This window comes from Acyrthosiphon pisum, chromosome A2 (assembly GCF_005508785.2).
Source record: "Acyrthosiphon pisum isolate AL4f chromosome A2, pea_aphid_22Mar2018_4r6ur, whole genome shotgun sequence".
NCBI lineage: Eukaryota > Metazoa > Arthropoda > Insecta > Hemiptera > Aphididae > Acyrthosiphon > Acyrthosiphon pisum.
Window position 1 is genome coordinate 94,382,320 of NC_042495.1, and position 10,004 is coordinate 94,392,323.

At 27.7% G+C, this 10,004-nt stretch overlaps 1 protein-coding gene across 2 annotated transcripts in view; it reads right to left on the reverse strand.

The window, feature by feature from the left end:
* The window catches only part of LOC100160617 (receptor-type guanylate cyclase Gyc76C), a 64,133-nt gene that overhangs the window by 47,058 nt on the left and 7,071 nt on the right, over positions 1-10,004 (reverse strand). Inside the window, exon 1 of one of the 2 annotated variants that reach the window (XM_001945580.5) lies at positions 28-577. The exons of the other annotated variant lie outside the window; for it this stretch is intronic. The gene's annotated coding sequence lies outside the window, so the exon portion shown is untranslated. Of the gene's footprint in view, positions 1-27; positions 578-10,004 lie in introns of those variants that run through there. 2 annotated transcript variants of the gene reach the window in all.

Below are 10,004 nucleotides of genomic sequence, written 5' to 3' on the forward strand. Positions count from 1 at the left end.
GTGACCCCGCCAATGTATTTTACTTACTGGTCGGCCAAACGATAACGCATTTGATTCGTAGCCGTCAACCGACGGTCGTTCCGCAGGTCCGTCTCGATCGTGTATTTTATAATAAAATATTATCACTGTTCGGACAACTGGTTATCATTAAACATAACCTAGAAAATGGCCGTCGGCGGCGGGAAACGAGCGTGCTGAAACACCGACCGATCGCCGCAGCAGCACCAGCACCAGCTGATGATGATAATATTATATTTTATCAACACCTCGTTATATGATGATGATAAATCGCGTAGAAGAATAATATAAAATTAATGTTTAAAAAAAAAAAAACTGAATTAAGCGCGCACGTACGAATGCGTTTGTCAAAATTTTTCGAAAAATAATAATTGTGACGCGGCTCGGAGGAAAAAAAATTATTATTAAGACTACAATCGGTGGTGATTATAATTTACGGCTGTTGTCAGTTTGGGATATTATTATTATTATTATTATTGTGTTATAAATTATTATACGACGTCGTCGTGTTAACGCGTGTGCGACGAGCGCGCGTAACGTACACGGATCGGAGACTACTACTAAATATTGCGGTTGCGGTTGCGGCGGCGGCAGCAACAGCGACGACGGCAGCGGCGGCGGCGGCGAGCAACAAGTTGTTGTTACACACGCACACAAATGCACACTTATACGCACACGTACGCTCACACACGCGCACTTCCTGAGAGTGATATGATTACTATTAATAGACCGGTGGCCTCGATCGTCGCCGTCGCCGCCGCCAACGAGTGCATCCAGTTCTTGATAACGGGGCGGCGCGACAGCGGTAAACAAGATGGGACGCCATCTGCCGGCCGGTCCGGTCCGGCACGACGTCTCGTCGCGAAATTTTCCGTCGAGATTTTTCATAGGGGCTGTGCCGGTGGTGGCCGGTCACCCGCACGGCCACACCGCCACTGCTACGGTGGCGGGCGCGACGACGGGCGGACTGAAAGGCAAAAGTGTATCTATTTTTTTTTTATCCCACCCGCGACCGTTCTGATCGAAAGTGTGACTTTCACTTTTCCGCCAGACGAGAAGATTCTTATAATGATCACGCGTTTCCGCCAAAACAGTTTTTTTACTATTCAAAGTCGTATTACAGTAAGTCCATTTAAAATACTATAAAATATTGAAAAACAGTAAAATATTTATTTATTATTAGGGTAATTTACTTTATAGTTAAATCCTTATACATATATATATATGTATGTATTTACGTGGTGTACATATATATGTTACAGCTAAAGTGTTGAATTCCGTTATTTTATGAAATAACTAGGTAGTTCATGAATTACCTACGAATGTTAGTTAAAGTATGAAATAATACATGCAAATTGTACTTTAACTAGTTATTTCATAGAATATCTAGTTATTCTATACAATTTAAGTTTGATATCCGTTAAAGTATAAAATACATTAAAATTTTAAATATATATTAAAATATTTTATTTTACTGAATTGTGAATTAATTATAGTTATATTATTTATTTATTTGTACATGTATGGCCAATATGGCATTTAGAGTTGCACAATACCTCATTTTTTCTACAAACACATAGCTTTGTGTCACATTTTTTGGTACAAGTGCACTTAAAAAACCCCTGACCAGTTCCCAGTGACTGCGCAGTTGCCGCAGATCTTAATGTGATACTTTCATTAAATGAATTCCAAATTTTGGAACAGTTTCTACGGCTAACAAATTTTCTGAACATACTGTGAACTGGGATCGAGAGTATAGTTGTCTTAACACGATAAATGTACATTGCGGTTACCGACTTCAATCTTATCTGATTTAATATGTTTCATTAAATTATTGAAAATGTTAGAACTATATTTATTTATCATGATATTTTTTTATTTACAATTTTACACATTAACGAAGTGATGCCAGGGAATGTATAAAATAACTAGCTAAAGTATAAATTATAAACATTACCTACAAGCTTTAGTTATTTTATACATTACCTAGTTATTTCATAAATTAACTGATTCAACACTTTAATTGTAACATATACATACGAAGGTATAAGAAGGTAGTAATTTAGAGTGTGTACGCAATATGTGTAAATATTAAATCATATATAAGTAAATATAAGTAAATATGTATATATTGCGCGCACATACTATTTTTACATTACTACATTAGGTACCTGGTACCGTAACTATATAATATATTAATATATTAATATATTATACACTTGTGAACCCAATTCAGTCATTCAGAATATGTTGAAGCTGAATAGATTAAGTATAAGATTCAGCAAATTAAAAAACTCTTTAACAAGTAAGAGTTTAAATGTTACAACAAAAACATATAGTAAAAACATAACATTTAAATAATATAATTAACAATTTATAATAGCAGTAATATTTATAACACTTATAATTTTATAGTTGTAATATTAATAAATAATAATAATAATAATATGCCAAAGTAGGAATGATGGTCCTTGTTAGTCGTTTTAAAAAAAAAATTATTGCCAATTATAAACATATGACAAAAATTGTTAATATTATATGATGAGTAAATAATTTAAGAAATATACTCAAGTTAGAAAGTTTCCAAAAATCATATTTTTAAAAAAGTTAATACGTTCTAAATTAATATAATCAAAAAAATATTGATAATTAAAAAAATTCTAAAAATAAACTATTCAACTTAGATAAATATTTTTAGCATCAAAATTGTTTTTATAATCAGATTCACAAATTGGTTATTTTGAATTTATCCAAAAAAATTTTAATTACCTAAATTTTAAATTTTAATTTTCAGTACTAAAAAATAAACATAAGAAAAATTTAAATTATACATGTAGCGCTAAGGTCTCTTAATGATAAATAAATAAAAAAAAAATAAAAAAGTATTGATTAGAACAAAAGTTATTACAAAAGTCAGTTCTTTCTGTTACAACCTGTAAATGTATCATACAAATGTGCGTTGTATAATATTATAATTATTATTGTTATATTTAAAAAAAAATTATTAAAAAGTGCCTTTAATATGTTACAGTTAAAAATTAAAAAAACTCATTATACATAAATATTTTTTTTTTTTTTTTAAATTCTATTGTTTAATTAAAAAAAACTATTATTTACATTATAAAAAACTCACAATTTCAGTGCCAGTACGGAATTATAAATAATTATTATTTTAAAAATTCAAATGTAAAATATTATACTGTTTTTCAATATTATCACCTAGTCTTTTAAATTAACTTAGATGTACCTATACTGTATTATAGCTATTATAGTATTATGTTTTTAAAGAGTAGGCATTGTTTTGGTTGAAACGTAGTTAATATTTCATTAGGTGGAAACTGGTATTGGTGGAAAATGGAAATGAAAAAAGTATACATTTTATGGAAATGGGTATTGGTGTAGAAAATGTACACTTATTTGGCGAAAACGGGAAGTGACCACATCTATGCAATTACCATAATTAATATTTATATAGATACTTGTAGTACAGGTGTGAGTCTGTTTTAGAGATGTGACCTACCCTAGGTATTGGCTGTACCTATAATTATTATGAGTACCTATATTGTATTTGTCGATGCGGCCGTGGCTCTCAAAGTATTGATGTCGCACGAATAGATATTATATATAGTAGGAATGTGTAGTCATTTCTAAACGTAAGATAAACTAGGGGGATTTAAGAAAAATAATTAATAAAATATTCAATATTGTGTCGAAAGATGATGTCAGAGGACCGACTTGGTGACGAGCATACGTATATTTTATTTATTCTTCAAGAAGATAATGGGTCCCACTGAACATGTTCGTCATGTAGTCGGATAGGGTTAGCGACACACGACAGAATAATGCGCCGGTTTCCCAGGGAATTCGCTCGCTTGGCATAAAAATAATCGCGATTAATCCAAACGCTCGAGTTCAGAATATTATAATATAATTTCATCGATTTTCGTTTCACGCCACCCGTCTAATACTTTAATCGTCGAAATATAACCTACGCAAAAAAAAAAGCCTTGACTAATTTTCTGTAATTACAAAATTAATTTCTGATAGTTAATTTTAAAGTCAATTGAAAGTTCACAATTTGACGTCATCACGCATGAGTGCAGATAAAAAAGTGCACTGTTGCTATAATAATATTATACATATGTTTTTGTATTGGCTACATTGTATACAGGTGCTGTGTATAACAGTGTAACATACCAATTACCAATCAACATTATAGTGCGTTCAACAGAAAAAAAAAATAGAGAAACATTTAAGTATGTATTATACATAGAGACTGGTTTATTAGTTATTACATAATATTGAAATAATATCAAGTATATTATGTTTATAAGAAACGAAAATATTCAAATTTCCCAATATAATATGGTGTTCATCATTGTGTTATTAGGTATATACATGGCATAAATAGCTATTATATTATTCATTATTTTAAAAAATGTGTAAAAAAAATACGAATTTAAAATATGTACGGATTTAACCACGCATAGGTTGTATGTATATATAAAATATAATATAATGGAATTATAATGTATTATATTTTATTATATTATAGTATAAACTATTATAGTCAAGTATAATACGCGATATGTCTATATCACAGAATAGATTAAATCTGTAGAAAATGTTTTGTTGGCATAATATACATGATAAAACCTGCACCATAGTATCCAATAATCAATAATATCAATAAATGCATTTGGAAATAGGTTTATATAATATTTTTATTTTTTATCCTGTTTATAGTAAGCTTTATCTTTACCTACAATACCAACCCCATAATTATTGTTGAATGATACCTATATAATATATAGTAGTAGATGGATGAAGTTTAATTGTATGATATAGTAAATAAGTTATGAATTTATAATATTGAGTTTTATATACGTCCCTAACTAACATAAGCAAAACAATATTTTTGAATCATTATAATAATTGCGTCATTATGATACTACAGATAAATGCTAAACTAGGCACGCATATCAATCATAAAATTATTCATAATTTTAGTCAAAAATAAATACATACTCCAGGTATTAGCAGTATTCAAATAAGTGTTCTAAAAAGTAAAATAAAAAATACGAAAATGATTGCATATAATCTAAAATTATTACATTACCTGTGTGTTTTTGTGATTAGCAATAAGTGCATTTGAAGCAAAACAATAAATCAGAAATAAATTGTATATAATATAGTAAACTAGGCATATAGTGTAGCATATAATGTACTAAACATACTACATAATATAATATATAAATTCGATTTTGAATTTGATCAGAGCCCAGAGGTATACTTAGAAAATAAAGAATAAGATTATAATATATTTAAAAATAGTACCTACTATTAATACATTATAATATCAAAATTATATCTCATTTATATTATAAGGATTAGTAATAACATACCTAATAAAGAGTACATAGTACATAGTACATAATATTTATTAATTATTATCCATGATATTACCTAATTTATGCGCCGAAATAATATTATTTATAGAATTATATGCTATAAATAATAGTTGTTGTAATATTTTTGCCATTTTTATATCTTATACAGCTTGCTGTTAATGCATGATTTCAAGATGATGTTTTGGATTTTGCAATAAAGTTTAAAAGTATTTTTTATGGTCCCAGCCAATCGAGTCTAATACTCTATAAACATATTGTTAATTATGCGATCTCTTATTTTCATGAAATTCAAAAATATTTTTAAAAAAACCAAATACTTCACAGTTCACACGAGTGCACGACACAATCCAACACAAATAAAATCCTCGGACTAGATCTTAAAATAAATAGGCGATGAACGATAAATGATAATAATACTAAAAGTAAATATAGTATGGTTGTATATATAAATACATAATATAGAAGTTATACCTAAATGTTTAAATTATTAATCAAATATTATAATTTTGAATAACGAGGCAGTTTAACAATGAGTCGTGAAAAATCTGTATATAACCATAGATTAAATATACTAGTATATTTAATCTATGATATAACCCTATAACTTAACTATAGTCTTTAAGTATAAGGATAGTAGGTACCTATAAGTTGCACCTTGTCTTGATTGGAAAATTTAAATGTTAGCAAATATTAATTCTGCCAACTATTACATTTTCGTAGTAAACTCGGCCCATCAATAATGCATGTAATACATAAAAAATTTGATTGTAAACTCAAACCGTCACTGTGGTGCAGGTAATTCAACTATAAAAAATATCAATTATTGTAATATCGGCCCAAATTATTTGTGCCAAAGCTTTTGATGCACAATTTTATAAAAAATGAATTCATCTCATCCGAATAAAATTTATTCCGTTATCAATAAACCACAAGTAATACAAGCAAGACACGCGGGAGAACCTAAAAATACTAAAATGTTGTCTTATATTGATCGATTTCTAAATCGATTTTAAAAAGTAAAAACCTATAGCCATATATATAAATATATAAATAGATACCCTAGCTGAATTTTAAAAAAATCCGGTCCCAGCTAACATACCTATTATTAATTACCTATTATATATTTACGAGTATGTTGCGTTTAAAATTGATTTTTTAATTTTGTATAAGTTAGACATTACTGTGCTGAGTTTACAGTCACCCTGAGGTTTGATATTATCTAACATGATATACTGGAGTTGTACATGATGTCGGACGACGAACATCCTTCCAAAAAAAAACTGCATAGTATGCTAAAGTCAATGTATACCTATACCAACCGATGAGTCCCATCATGATGATCATAATATTATTATATAGTATTATAACGATCAGCTGACAATACTCATTTATATACGCGTAATTCAAATTTTATATCGGCATAAAATAATAATTAATAATGTATTATCCATTTATCCATAACTTCTAAAGTCTTAGTCAAGTTCCAGGATCCAATCAAAATAACAAACAGTGTGAGCCGCAAGGTTAAAATTAAATTAAAAACGAGAAAAAGATACTTTTGATAATGCGTGTACGAATAGTATTGCGGTATGAACCAATAGTAGCGTTGGGATTGGTCACCGATGTGTTCTATAGTCACGCCCTAAGTACGACGGGTTTTACATTTTTACTACTAGATAAGCGGAAGTTCGTGAAAATAATTTTTTTATCCATACATATAACATGATGTATCTATATGATATACATACTTCAAAACTATTAATGTTCATTCTAACTCTTATGTCTCTTATGCATATTATTTTTATAAAAGAAGGTCTATATTTGTATGAAAATTAAACTTTATTATTCTATATAGGTACTCTGATACCCGACTGAGAGTTATCTAATTACAAAATATATATTATATTTAAAAAAAAATTATTTTGGAAACAATATGTGAAATACTTGAAAAATTATGTAAGTATTTAATTTAATATTTGACGAGATATAGGAGTTTTGGAGATATTATACTGTAGGAAGGTTGGTAATAACTAATAACTATATGTTTCACTCCACTTTATTGGGTTTAGATATAAAATGTAAAATTGTAATATATTTTAGAAAATATTCATCAATAATATAATTTCTTTTTGAATAAACCTTTAGGTATTTATATGTGTATTGATTTTTTATTTGTACGACCGTTAGAATGACTTTGAATGGCTTTAATATACAAATATCCCGATAGCACCCAATTATAAGAAAATAGTAACAACTAACAAATCGATATAGCAGTATACATGTACGATTTACCTACCAATACATATTGTTATAATAGGTATTAGAAAATAGTGGGAAATAAGTAAGTAGCTAAAATTATAATTGTTTTAAAACTTTTTAGGTTATAGTTAATTTTCTTATTAACTCAATAAATTAACTAATTTAATTGGTCATTATAATTGCTTAGCTGAAATTGCCCATGTAATTTTAAATATAATAGGTACTTACTTATAGTACCACATATTTTCTATATGATTTTTTATATAATCTGTGATAGTAATGGTACCCTACGTTTAGTTAGAATCTTGCTTAAACATTTCAGACTTCAGTGTGGTTAAAATAATTTAAAATAAATTAAATTTTTTTTGTTAACGATTTTTATTTATAACAAAAAATATATTTTATTATTTCATAATTTAATAGAAACAAATTGTACCTAATTTTTTAATCTACAATAGTGTGCAATAAGAATAACGAGAATGATGATTTTTTAACAAAAGTAGGTTATTACCTAATTAAAAAAAAAATTGTAATTCCAGAATCACTATAATATTACGTTTAACCCAAGTTGTAGTTAAAAGACTTAATTTAAATTAATTAACTTTATTTAATTGAGTATATTTAATATTTTGCTTCACTTGTAGGGTTAAATAATATTATACATGATTTCTTAGCTATTAACTTATAACTTACCTAAATCAGATTTTTTGTTTTTATTGACTTAGCTACCTACGATATTATTATTATATTATAATATAGACAAAATATAGGTATATTGGTTATATGCAGGTCATAAGCCAGTTTGGCAAATATTGTACAACAAATAAATTATGGTATAGTGACTTATGATAGCTGGTTTACTACATAAAAATAAAAAGAACACAATAAATCATTACACACACTTACCCATAATATCATACAGCAGACATATATATAGTTTCAATAAACTGATTACGCAGTTCAAATAATATTTTTGTATTATCTCCAATATAAAATTGACATAATATTTTTTTTAAACAGCTTACTGTTTGTTTAATCAATTATTTTTTATTTGTTTTTTTTTTGGACTTTCAACTTTCCAAGATAATGTTTATTATATAAATATCAACAAAATTATGTACCTAAATATTTAAATATAATCTTGCTATGCCTATATTATAATAAAAGCAATATAGGCGTACAATAATTGTGCATTGGATATAAATTTTATAAAATGTTTTCTTTTGAAAATCTTTGAATTATGATTTAATAATAGTATCTAGTATTATGTTTAAAGTAATTTAGTTATTTTACCTATCACTTTTGAGTTATCTAATTTTGGTTAATATGAGAATAGAAAAAATTGAAACTAATATATTTATATCGCTATGCAATTTTATTCGTGAAGTTTCATCATAATAACTATATTTTATAATTGTATAGTGAAGAAAATTATGTTAAAAATTATGTAATATCATTATTGTGTTATTCTATTGACTTTTAATAGAAAATTTAAAACAATCACTAATTTCTACACTCTACATTTGACGTCATAATAATAAGTCCAAATAAGTACTTATTGTACTAAATTCGCACTATTACACTAAACACTAAAGGTACTAAATATTGTCCGGTGTTAGAATGTATATAGCTTATTTACTTTATCTTTCTGAAAATGTTATGTCATATTAGGTTAGGTCTGAAAGAATGAACTAACAGAATACAAGAGTCATGAACTACTTTTTTTTTAATTTTACAAAAATCTAATTTCTTTTAACCCCTTTCTCATTATATAATGTATTAATGTACCTATATGGCTATATAAACCGGTACCTATATACCGTTCACTCAAGAATAGAATATTATTAGACCGACCAGCCCACCAGCCAGTAGGCTGCAGCTTAGGGTTTGAGTTATGTTATTGATTACAGACGAATGCGAATCTTCTACGGGTCGATACGCGGGTCATCGTTCTCATCAATCTCAACTGGCGAAACGCAAAACAAAATTACTCATTATATGCTCATACATAATATTATGTAATTTTAAAATTAAAATTCCAATAATATAGGTACATTGTGTAAAGTTCGTATCCTTTCCTACCGATAAGCGTTGTGTTTTTTACCACCGTGATGATTTTAGATTCTGAGTGGAACGATGAATGTATTGATTTCACAATGATGTGTGTTTTTTTTTTTAATTTTTAATTTTTTTTTGTGTCTGTCATCACCTTTTAGGACAGTAAAAGTGCTTCGATTTTCTTCAACAGTATCTTTTCTGATAGGAAAGTGAATCTAGTTGGTACTTTGGGGGGTCAAAAGTAAAATTTTTCTAGTA